The sequence below is a fragment of the Myotis yumanensis genome, unplaced genomic scaffold, assembly GCF_028538775.1.
Source record: "Myotis yumanensis isolate MYYU_CA2020_CCGP unplaced genomic scaffold, mMyoYum1.0.hap1 SCAF_1, whole genome shotgun sequence".
NCBI classification, from domain to species: domain Eukaryota; kingdom Metazoa; phylum Chordata; class Mammalia; order Chiroptera; family Vespertilionidae; genus Myotis; species Myotis yumanensis.
The window spans coordinates 67,504,483-67,517,577 of NW_027223752.1; the positions used below are offsets into that span (position 1 = coordinate 67,504,483).

Here is a 13,095-nt window from a genome sequence, read left to right on the forward strand (position 1 = left end):
CCTAATCTTAGCTTGTGGACTATATAAAAAACAGATGATAGACTGTATTTGGCTTGCAGGCTGCGTAGTTTGCCTTTCTCTAATCTAAATGATCAGCTCTTTGATATTTCTGTGCCATGCTTGTAACACAGGAACCTTTGCAAGACTGTTTATTCCCACCTGCCTACCCATTCCCTCCTGGAGTCTTAGGCATCACAACATTATCCCTAGAACAAAGGTTCTCTTTCTTGCAAAACTTCCAGATCCCTCTAACTGTATCCACCAACACCATCACCTTTCACCCCCTTCTCAAGCCCCAGGGAATTCACAGAAAAATTAGTCTCCTTTTGCATTTTGACAATAATTCCAAACCTTCCTCCCTTTCTGGATTATTTTTGCTTTCTACCCTCACAACCATCCCTGAATTAATGAATTCGGGACCTGATTCAAATGTGAAGCTACAGGAAAAGAAAAAAAAATCAATCTCTCAAAATGCCATCTTTATCACATATGCACTATGAATTTTTAAATGCTATGCAACATTGTCCAAATGGTTTTGACAATGGTATGCTTTTTTAGGACATTGTGGAAGAGTTTTCCAATGACTGCACTTTGGAGAGCAACGGTCTAGGGCAGTGATGGCGAACCTATGACACGCGTGTCAGAGGTGACACGTGAACTCATTTTTTTGATTGATTTTTCTTTGTTAAATGGCATTTAAATATATAAAATAAATATCAAAAATATAAATCTTTGTTTTACTATGGTTGCAAATATCAAAAAATTTCTATATGTGACACGGCACCAGAGTTAAGTTAGGGTTTTTCAAAATGTTGACACGCCAAGCTCAAAAGGTTTACCATCACTGGTCTAGGGGTTGTCTAAGGTTGCTTAGAGCCAGCAGCTACTCTGATGAGGGCCTAGTTCTCTGCTGAAGAAATAATCATAGATTAGATCGGACTGATGTTGCTATAAATTTAGAGCTTGCATTTTATCTCCAGCCCTCTCTCTTCCTATTCTAATCCAAGTTTTTCTCCCACATAACTTTTGCATACGGGGCATGTTTCTTGGTGGAGCAAATGTCAAGGTGTTCATGACTTTCCTTACTGCAACTTATATATTATATCAGCAATTTTCAACCAGTGTGCTGCAAGAAATTTTAAAACATGCAATATCTGACTATTTAGTCAGGGGCACTGACCTCTTTTCCCTTTCAGTGGTCGGCAAACTCATTAGTCAACAGAGTCAAATATCAACAGTACAAAGATTGAAATTTCTTTTGAGAGCCAAATTTTTTAAACTTAAACTATATAGGTAGGTACATTGTTATTAACTTAATTAGGGTACTCCTAAGGCTTAGGAAGAGCCACACTCAAGGGGCCAAAGAGCCGCATGTGGCTCTCGAACCTCAGTTTGCCAACCATGGCCTTAGATTGTCAAATTAAGAAATGACAATAGGACCCACCGTGAGAGAAACCAAGATGGCGGCATAGGTAAACACCAGAGATTGCTGCCTCACACAACCACTTCAAAAATACAACTAAAAGACGGAATGGACATCATCCAGAACCACAGGAAGGCTGGCTGAGTGGAAATTCTACAACTAGAAGGAAAGAGAAAAGCATATCGAGACTCAGAGGAGGTATGGTGGGGAAGTAGAATACAGAGGTACAGCAGTGCATGCGGAGAGGGCTGGCGGCTGAGGACACGGTTATCTTTTTCAATAGGGAGGGATTCTCAAGCTCTGAGCTCCAGTTCCGGGCGAGTCTCTGGGGACCCAGACTCATATGGGAGAAACTGGACTGTCTGGCATCGGTCGGAACTCGAGGGCAGATTTCTCTCAGGGGTGCTTGCAGAAATTGCTGGGACACTGAGAAGCAGGGCCTCTGAGGGCAAGACTGAGAGCAGCCATAACTGCTAGCTCTGCCCTGTTGATCCCCTGGGACCCCGCCCTGCCCAAGCCGAAAGGCTTTTGCATATGAAAGGTCTGGCCCTTTGCAATCTGATAATTACCTAACAAACTGCAGCTGGCCCAAGGCCCCAGGGCAACTTGCATTGTGTCAAAGCTGGCTCCTGCTGGGTAGCCTCAGGCAGAGGCTAGATTAGCACCTCCTTAGAGATCCAGGAGCCAGTGTGCCTGGTGGTCAGAGTGGGACCATCCAGATTGCAGCACCTCCAATCCATAAAGGACACACTCAGGGGGCAGACTCAGTGAGCACCAAAGCCCCATTAAAGCAAGTCTTTCCCCGAAGGGGTGTCTCCAGCACAGAAGTTCTCCCACTGTAGACACAGCTGATTCTCACAGCCAACTGGCCTGGAGGTCAATCCCTCCCAGGGTTATCTACAACAATCAAGGCTTAACTACAACAAGACTGTGCACAAAGCCCACAAAGGGGTGCACCAAGAGTGTCTACCTCAGGTAATTGGGGAGGCTGAGCCACTGGGCCCTATAGGACACCTAGCACAGAAAGCCACTCTATCAACACAGCGAAGCATAAAAAATGCCAAGACAAAGAAACAGGACACAAATGACAGAAATGGAGGAAAGCAAACTACTGGATATAGAGTTCAAAACCACACTTTTAAGGTTTTTCAAGAATTTTCTAGAAACCGCTGACAAACTTAATGAGACCCTCAAGAAATCTAATGAGACCCTCGAGGTTGTGATAAAGGACCAACTAGAAATTAAGCATACACTGACTGAAATAAAAAATATTATACAGAGACCCAACAGCAGACTAGAGGATCGCAAGAATCAAGTCAAAGATTTGAAATACGAAGAAGCAAAAAACACCCAACCGGAAAAGCAAAATGAAAAAAAAAATCCAAAAATACGAAGATAGTGTAAGGAGCCTCTGGGACAGCTTCAAGGGTACCAACATCCGAATTATAGGGGTGCCAGAAGAAGAGAGAGAGCAAGATATTGAAAACCTATTTGAAGAAATAATGACAGAAAACTTCCCCTACCTGGTGAAAGAAATAGACTTCCAAGTCCAGGAAGCGCAGAGAACCCCAAACAAAAGGAATCCAAAGAGGACCACACCAAGACACATCATAATTAAAATGCCAAGAGCAAAAGACAAAGAGAGAATCTTAAAAGCAGCAAGAGAAAGACAGTCAGTTACCTACAAGGGAGTACCCATATGACTGTCAGCTGATTTCTCAACAGAAACTTTGCTGGCCAGAAGGGAGTGGCAAGAAATATTCAAAGTGATGAATACCAAGAACTTACAACCAAGATTACTTTATCCAGGAAAGCTATCATTCAGAATTGAAGGTCAGATAAAGAGCTTCACAGATAAGAAAAAGCTAAAGGAGTTCATCACCCTAAACCAGTATTATATGAAATGCTGAAAGGTATCCTTTAAGAAGAGGAGGAAGAAGAAAAGGTACAGATACAAATTACAAACAACAAATACACATCTATCAACAAGTGAATCTAAAAATCAAGTGAATAAATAATCTGATGAACAGAATAAACTGGTGATTATAATAGAATCAGGGGCATAGAAAGGGAGTGGACTGCCTATTCTTGGGGGGGAAAGGGGTGTGGGGGATGTGGGAAGAGACTGAACAAAAATCGTGCACCTATGGATGAGGGTGGAGGGTGGGGTGGGAACTGGGTGGAGGGGAGCTATGGGGGGGAGGGGGATAGGAACAACTGTAATAATCTGAACAATAAAGATTTAATTTTTAAAAAAAGAAATGACAATAGCTAATGCAACAATAGCTGTCAGGTGTGAATGAATCAAAATAATAATTATTTTTTGTCAGATCAACAAAACACATAACATATTTTTGGTGTGCTGCAGAATTTTAGTAATTAGTTTATGTGTGCTATGAGATAGAAAAGGTTGAAAATCGCTGTATTATATTATAGCCAGATTGTTGGATGATGAAGAAACAGGTTTTCCCCTCTTTAACTCATTTGTCTTCAGCCTCTTTTATAAATCACTGCGTGATTTGACACAATTGTTAAATCTTTCTTTCTGAAGAAAATTTTCTCCAGCTGGATATTTTATTTGGCCTGTGTGGCTTTTTTGTAAACTATCAATCTGTGCCCAGAAGAATGACCTTAACATGCATGATACCTAGACCTTTGGATAATAAAAACAACAAAAAAATCTAGAAGCAACCTCATTCTTAAAATAATTCCTTTGGTTTCTCTGACATGATCTTGTACTCTGTTCACTGCTTTCTCTCCTGGCCAGGTCCCCCCTTCCCACCACGTATATGTAAGAATAAAGCATCTGTGGCTGACTAGCACCTTATAGAATTCTCCACACCTCACAACCTCAACTTTGTGTAGCTGACTCCAAATGTATTTTTTTGTCCTGAAATCAAGATTCTTTTTCATTGACTTATTTATTCATTCATTTAATATTTATTGAATGCCTACTAAGTGTCACCTGGGGTGTGGGGTACCCCAGGGTGAACAAAACGGACATGGCCTCTGCCTCCTTGGACTTTAATGCTTAATGGGGGAGATGGCTATTCCACAAGTACATGAACAAGAATACAGCTATTTTATTTTTCAAATTTATCTTTAGTGTTGAAAGTATTACAGATGTTCTCCTATTTCCCCCAGTCACCCCACTCCACCCCTCCTCCCCCCAGGCCTTTAACTAATGTATATTAAACAAGGTAGATGTCAGGATGAGATAAAATTAAATAAAAAATAGGAATGGCTCATATCATAGTCCATGGTAAGGAATTTAAGTCCCATTTTAGGTGCAGTAGTCAGTAAACCATTGTCTGACTTAAAAAGAAAACTTTCCAAATATTGGAGACCCTAACCCATGGCTATAGAAATATCAGTAACAATATTTTTCAAGACATACATTGTCTATTAGACAAGACCATCGTTGATGTAACCAACCGTAAATCAGGTAATTGAGTGCTAAAGCAGAGTAAACAGTCAAGGAGGGAAATTCAGAAGTAAAGTAAGGGCTTAACCTATTCTTTCCACCTCAGGAGTTTCTTAGGCTCTGCTTCCTACCTCTGCTACAAATTTTCCGACAGTGATTTGGTTTCCCCACTTTTGTGTACATTATTGCATATTTCCAAGTGTCTGCTCTACCAGGACTTACAGACTGGTGATTGTGGTAGATGATCTCTTTGCAGTTAATTTGCAATTCTCCCCCCAGATACTGCCCTTTGATGCCTTTCCTTGACCTAACCCACTGCAGCCAGGGGAATAGGAGATTCCCGTCCTACACACCCTAGGACTGCAACCAGGACCATGGGCCATGCTGCTCTTGGAGGGGAAAGGCACTCTAATGCAATGACTCAAAGCACCCATCCGCAGCCCATCCACCCGTTGATGTTTGAAACGAGAAATAAAGTACAGTGGGCCTTCACAAAAACCTAAAAGAATGCTACAGGCTTTGGCCAAGGTCTTAAGGCAGGAATGGTGCATGAATAACTGTGGTAACCATAATGGAGTTATTGACAGGTATTTCCATTCCATCAGAATGAAGGGGAATGTGGTTAACTACCATGTTGCTAGGACAGGAAAATCAAAATTATTTTTGTTCTCTGAAAAAAAAAACAAACTCTCATTTAAATGCCCAAAGATTGCTCTCAATCAGATCCAAGGATCAGACTGGTTCACAAATTTTCTTTTGGTTAGTATGATAATGAGACTTCAACCGCACACCAAGTAATTGTACTTATTAAAATTTATGACTGTGCATTAGAGTCTCAAAGCTATGACTTAGAGCCTCAACTTCACCTTCTTCAGGACATTTTATTTTCAGAAACTGTTATTTAAATGCAGATGGTTATATAAATTTCCACTCCTGACCTAAAATATTTCCAGCAATATATGCTATGATTAATTGGCACCACGAATATCCTTTTTTCCAGGGATTATCTGTTTTTGAGCCTCTGAGATAGAATGATAAGCTCATTTCTAGAAATACACATTTTCTATGCAGCTCTCAAAGACTAGCATCTAGCAGCAGCAGTGGGCATCTGCTCTTGATGCCCTATCTTGATTCTCTAAACAAACTAGCTAATAGTTACATCCAACAGGCAGCCAAGCAATCAGCTTGGGAAGGCCACTCTCCCTGATTTGAGCATTTCTCAGTCACTTTTGTTTTTGTTATTAAAGGCCAAGCTCATAATCCCTGACTGTGTTCATCATGGCTGAGTGTTGACAAGCCACAAACACTGTCACTGATAGTAGTTAAAAATGCAGCTCGGTTAATGCTGACATACTGCTATCTTCTGAGGGCTGGCTGATGTGTGTTCATTTATAATCTAATTGCATGTCCACTTTTAAAAGTCAGCTCCCAGTGTGGAATGGATAAGAATACAATTACCCAATGATATGCGTAATCATTCAGTGCTGTTAGTCCCAAAAGGTGATATTGCAGTGACATTGAGAAAATTAGATCTATTCTTCATACAATTATATGGCTACACTTTCACTCTAATGCCCTTATAATTGGGAAGGAGCATTGAAATGTGAAGCTGGGTGCATTTCACACTCTAATTATTACCAACAACTCATTCTTAAGACAGGTTTCTGGGAAAGACAGTTCGTTGCCAGAATGCTTTGATAGTCCCAAATGTTTACTGTTGTTTTCGTGTCAGGTAAATCTTTCCTCCTATAAAATTTAGATTGCTACTGAGAGTTTACTAGAAGTGAAGATTTGGGTGAATGCCTGGAATTTTTGTCTTTGAAAAGAAAAATTCCATGTGGATATAATCCTCCTGCTTTTATTTGCAAATGGGCCCTCAGTCAATACTTGCCCCATATTTTACAGGGTGGTTGATTTGATAACAAAAGTGCAGGTTATTGTGTAAACTGGTAAGCTATTACTGTTATAATTATTGCTGCTTATTATTATTATTATTATTTGTCATTAGGTATCAGAACCTGACTTAGTTGCCTTTGTGGCCACTGCCTATAAAAAATTATGAAGTCAAATGAATATCTCTGGCCTTAGTTCAGTTGGATTCTTGTTGTACGAGTTAGTGGTATCTGGATTCATGGGCATTTATTAGGGATTCTCCTCCATTTCCTATTTTTGGAATCATTGGTTTATAGGACAAACAATACAGCCAAAGTGACATTGTACCCCATCAGTTATTTTACCATGAGGCTACAAACTCTACGAAGGCAAGAACTGTGTCTCTGCATAGGAGGCATTAAATAAATAGTTGCAGACTAAAAAAAAAAATGAGCACCTTTATTTTACATTTCTTCATTCTTCATGAGCATGTATTTTTATGTCATTGAGCACAGTTATAGTAACTGCTTCAAAATCCTTGGGTATGAATTTTAACATGAGGATTATTTATTAGTTATCATGGTATGTCTCCACTGATTTTCCTTTCCCTTGAGAATAGATCAAATGGTCTAGATTTTCAAATAGATTGCATTCTGTATATTATGAGGCTATTGTGGAGACTCTGGGTATGCTGTGTTCTTGCAAAGATTACTGATTGTTTTGTTATTTTAGTGGGCAAGTTGGCTTGCCTCAAACTGAAAACTCCCTCTTGGGCAGCAAGTCAAATACCAATTCAGTTATTTTATTGGTAGCTGGGCTACTTGCAGTATGTCCTGTGCACATATGGTGCAGGAGTCAATTAGAGATTTACATAGAATATATACATAGAACATGTTGCTTGCCATCTCTGGCTCTCTTTTTTTCTGGGATCCTCCTACCCTCCTTCTAGTGACTGTGATTCATTCTTTTTATTTTAAATGTAATACTGTTTATTTAACTTCCAAAACATCTCAACATTCTAAACATACCAAAAAAAACAAAACATTGCAAATTGTATTTTAGTACAGAAGGTTCTTGAACTTTCATTTTTGCAATGGTTCTTCACTTTGCTGGCAATGTGAATTTAAAATTATCACTTAACTAAAAGAGACCCAAATACTTCTCATGCCAGCTGACTCTCCTTTTCCAAAGCTAAGAAAGGCAGCAGAATGCTATGTCACTATATACAAAGGCCAGACAACCTGAAACTTCAGTGGATGCCCACGGCAGTGTCCACAGGTCCAGCCTCACAGTGCACACCTGAGCAATGGCCCCTCCAAAAGGCATCTTCCCACAGCCTCAGCACCAAGCAAAGAGCATTAAGAGCTTGTCTCAGCTGACTTGTTCTTTTTACAAATGATAGATGTGTACAGTTTATAACTCAGGATTTCCTGCCAATAACCATATAGTTAACACCACCTTACAGATTAAAAAAGAAAATGTCAGAAACATCTTTAAATGCCTTGTCACAATAATAGAAAAACTGTGCAGAGGGAAGAGAACATGAGAGCCTTTTCATTTAAAAAATGTTTGGAAATATGTATACTTTGATATACATATACATGTGCTCCTGACATCCATGTAAACCACTGACAATTTCTAGAACACTGTGAGAGACCAAATATGATCCTGGTCCAATTGTGTAATGAATCCCAATGAGGGCAGCAAACACTTTCCCCTACTCTAAGGTATTACAAGATACAGATTAAACAGGTTTCTCCCCCCTCTCCTCCTCCTCCTCCTCCTCCTCCTCATCTTCCTCTTCCACCTTTTTTCCGGCAACATTAGCAGGCCACTGCACCATCAAACTTTCCTTTGGACTTACAGTCAGCGACATCCTTCTGTACTTCCCCTTTAGCCTTGCAGCTTTATTGTTGCAAGTAAGGCTGCTTTTCACTATCACTCATTATTCCTTATCTTTCTCAGCTTCTTTGCCACATCTCCAATAGAGATGCCAGGGTTTGGGGATTTGATCGTGAGGTGGCATTCCAAACAGAACAGGAAGAATCCTGATGGTGGCCTTTGGGCAGCTTTAGGCCCTTCTTGCCTCCCTTAGTTGGTCCATAATCCTTCATTTCCCCACCATAGCGTACTTTCTTTGCCTTTGCCATTTCATCAAATTTAGACTTCTTTTTCACAGACATTGTCTTCCACCTCTCAGAGCATGTCTTGGAAAATTCTGCAAAACTGACAGGAATATCTTTTTATTTTCTTCTTATGTTCCTCTCTGTTTATCTGCACAACGAAGGCAAAAGCAGACATCTTGCCCTTTAGTTTCTTGAGATCACCTATAGCCATCCTGACAGCATTGTTCATTAATTTCTGTGATTGGTTCTTTATGCCAAAATAGTGAAGGTTTCTAGGGAAGTTTTAGCTGCCCCACATGTGCTGACTGTATCCTACCCTTGAGCTAAAAGCAGTAAGAAATGGGAAACTAATACCATGATACCATGTCATTTCCTTCATCCAAATGTCAGCATCTCTTCAGAATCTGCTGAAATTTTGTTCACTCCTCAGAGCTTTGTATTTTCCAGTTTTAAATTTTTATCTGTGGGAGGACTTTTTAAAAATATTCTATATGATAAAAATTAGATTCAAAGAGGTACTATGACTTCTCTAAGGCTACAAAGTTGGTTTCAATTCTCTAGCCATGACCATACAAAAACAATCATGCAGATATTATCTTGCTTGATTCTAATCCAGAATTTTTTTGATCCCAGAATACTGTCATCTCAGTCAATGTAGCCTACTGAAAGTGGCCCCTCTCAGTTTCAGCCTACTCTAGAATAAAGTCTAAAGATGCCCAAATGGGTCAAGCTGCATTAACGATACTTCTATTTATTACCAAAACCTAATTCAAAGTTTAAGTTACTACCATACTAGTTCCCAAACATGCAACCAACAATTAGTGGTCACCTAGAGGGATGTCTGACTGCCAGCTTAGGCCTGATCCCGTGGGGAGTGGGCCTAAGCCGGCAGATGGACATCCCCCGAGGACTCCTGGACTGCAAGAGGGCACAGATCGGCCTGAGGGATCCCCCCAGTGCACAGATTTTTGTGCACCAGGCCTCTAGTGTCATTTAAATCATCTCTCTAGGTTTAGGTAGCCCAATTATTTTATTATTTCCACAAAGACAGTTATTTCCATTTAGACTGTCAATATTCCTTCAGATTGCATGTCTGAAAACTTAAGAAAAAAGAGACAGCCAAACAAACTTTGTGAATCCAGTGAAAGGTGTATTGAACTTCTAGGATAATAAAAAAATAATAACCTTCTCCTTAATTTTTCTTTGTTTTCACAATGCTATGGGGCTGAAGTGCAGATATAATCATAATCCTTTTTAACCTTTGGTTTACTAGGAAAGGAATAAATGTCCCTGACTGTGGGATTAGCTATTTCATTACATGGTAAGTTAAGAATCTCCAGTACTTTTCATGGAGAGATAGCCCCTTGAATCTTCCTTCTTGGCTGGTTTCTTCCATTCCTTGAGCATTTGGTTATCAAGTACATATTAATGATTGGATTTAAATAACTAAGAGCTACGATGATGAAAGAATAATACATATCTCAAACCCTCGGGTTATACTGATCACTCTGTAATTTGCAGCCATGTACTTAGAGGGATAAAGTAATAGGTCCCAGAACTTATAGACAATGGTATCTCTCTGAGAGTTAAATTATAAGGTTAGCACTTAGTGGATGAGTAAAGCTATCCTAAGGAAGAGCAAAACTAGGAAATATTCTTCAAAATATATAATTTTGTAAAACAAATCTAGCATTATAGAAAACACTATTGAAGGCATATTCTGTGCTGGGAAGTTTCGATAAATTGTTCCCAAAACACCCCTTTGAATTAGAGGATACTGTCATCTCCATTTTTCGGATGAAAAAACCTTAAGCTCAAGGAAGCTTTGTAATCTGTCCAAAGTCATTTGCCTGGCCAGCATCAAAGCCAGGAATCAAATCTCACTTTGTCTACTCCTAAGCCCATAAACCCCCTTTTTACTTGTTTTAAGGCCTCAGAAAGCGGTAACCAAAAATACTACAAGAAGGAAAATAACAACAAGAGGGAGTGCTTTCTATAAATTCAAAATAAAAAAGAAAATCCAATGAGAGTTTATCAGGTGTTTTAAGAGACCAATATTATTACTCAATTTTTTTTCAATTTTGTTGCATTATTATTTGTAGTCCAAGTCTGAACCTCCAACTGGATGCCAAGTTTTCTTCCACATCAGAGAGAAATCTCATAAAACATTGTGTCCTTGGCATTCTTGCTTTGTAGGTATTGGTCTCCATCCAATTCCTTTTTGAGCCTTCAAGTCTGTTTCCCAGAATGTTCTTATCTCAGCAATGGCATCTTTTCCCATTGCTCCTCTGGAATTGATGCCAGACTCTGCCCCTTTTGTCTTAACTTGAGCTCTAATTCACAGTCATCCTTCTGATGTCATGTACTTCCAACCATGGGATAAAACAACCCAGGCTGACCCAGGCCTACCCAGACCAGCCTCTGAGACCCCCCCACAATGTCATCTCAGTGCTGCCAGACTAATCTTCCTTAAACATCAATCTCACTCTGACCTTTAAGCCGGTCTCCTCATTTGTAAAACAAGGTGTTTGAACTAGATGATCTCTAAGATCACTTCTTGCTCTACAACTATATGAATTCTCTCATATATAAGTGTGCTCTTATTCTAGTATTCTCTAGAGTGAGGTGCAAAAGCATGCTTTCTTTGCATAAAAGTTCTATAGAAATAAAACACTTTTCACTCAAGGTGTCATTTATTAAAAGCAGTCACAATATAGTTTGAATGGCAACTATTTAATCACAGAAGTACTTTTAAGTGACTTTGTCATTTGCACTCCATTTGATTTGTTATAATTTACATCCCTTGTACTAAAAAAGAGGTGTTTTCTGAAGATGTTTCCTGCGCTTAGTGGATCCATGGGAAATGTAGAATTCCTTGTGAAATGCAAACAGTTTCCTTTACCAGTGTTCAATTTTGTTTCTATTTTTAGGTTACTGTAGTGTCAGAATGCCCCCTCCCTCAAATCTTGTTGTCATTATAAAAGTGGCATTCTATTTCAAGGAGTTATAGCTACAGGAAGACAATTTCAGAAGGGTAATGTGAATTTTGATATCGAAATTGTTCAGGAGCTGTCCATCCTTTCTTGGGAGTCAGTTTATTCCACATGGTCAACTACCTTCAGCTGAGGATTTGGGAACTGCATGTTGGATGGGCTTAAACTTCCTGAGCTGATTCAGACATCTCAAGTGGTTAATTTTTTATAATTTATTGTATACTGGCATTAGAGTTCTTTGAATTAGATTATTGTATATGATCAGTTGTAGCATAGACAAATATCAACTAGTCAATCTGATTAATAGCCCTTTGTCTGCATAGTTGACAAACCCATCCCTAGTATATACATACATATGTAACTTTAGTATAAACTACTATTTTCAATCACCTGATTAAGCCATTTCCCAAGTAGATTCACTAAAAGCCCCCTCATATAGAATTCAATTAGTGAACTTAGTTTTTTAGAATCATCATCTCTACTCTCAGGATTATGCATCACCAATTAAATTTTAGAGAACTGTGACACCAGTATTCAAGATATAACGTATGAATTAAAAACAATCACTATATATGTATATAAGCTGGTTTGAAGAATAAAAAATAATTGAGTTGGGGTTTTTAAATTGTTCTTTCCTTTTAAAACTACTAGATGTTGTTTTAATGTTTGCCCAAAGGCAAGGTTCAATTTTATTCCGTAGATTGTTTACTTTTGTTAATTTTCTTTTCTTTTCCATCCTATTTCCCCTTCTAAACCTTGTCACCTCACCTCTCGGCATTCTTTGTTCACCCCTCAGCCTATTGTAATCCTATATTATTGATCTAAAATACTACCCTTTTTCTGAAGTTTTCCTGAAAAGTAAATCCTACCTATGAACTTTGTCTTTCCTACTTTTTTGGTAACTACCACTTCCTGGTGGTTTGGCTACTATTGCCATGTTGTGATATTTTCTCTTTCTAATTAGACTATTAATCCCTTCAGCACAGTACCTCCACATATTCCCCACAGCACACAGTACAATGCTTGTGTTTCTGACAGGTACCTAAAGAAATTAATGTGCATGTAGAGAGAGTTAGAGGTGGGGATCAAAAGGGAGGTTATCCTAAGCTTTCTTAATGCAACCACATCAACCAACTTATCAGATGCTGAACTCTAGGATCTTAAACAATGAAAAGGCCTATTAATTAGCCACTGAACAAAGAGGAAAACTCCAAGAATCAAATGAGTATGTTCCTACTCCAGACGAAATCTCCTAGG

At 39.1% G+C, this 13,095-nt stretch overlaps 1 pseudogene; it reads right to left on the bottom strand.

Annotated features, from left to right (window-relative positions):
* Positions 1-8,463: 8,463 nt before the first annotated feature.
* LOC139003435 (high mobility group protein B3 pseudogene) lies at positions 8,464-9,056 on the bottom strand (annotated as a pseudogene).
* Between the last annotated feature and the right edge of the window lie 4,039 nt (positions 9,057-13,095).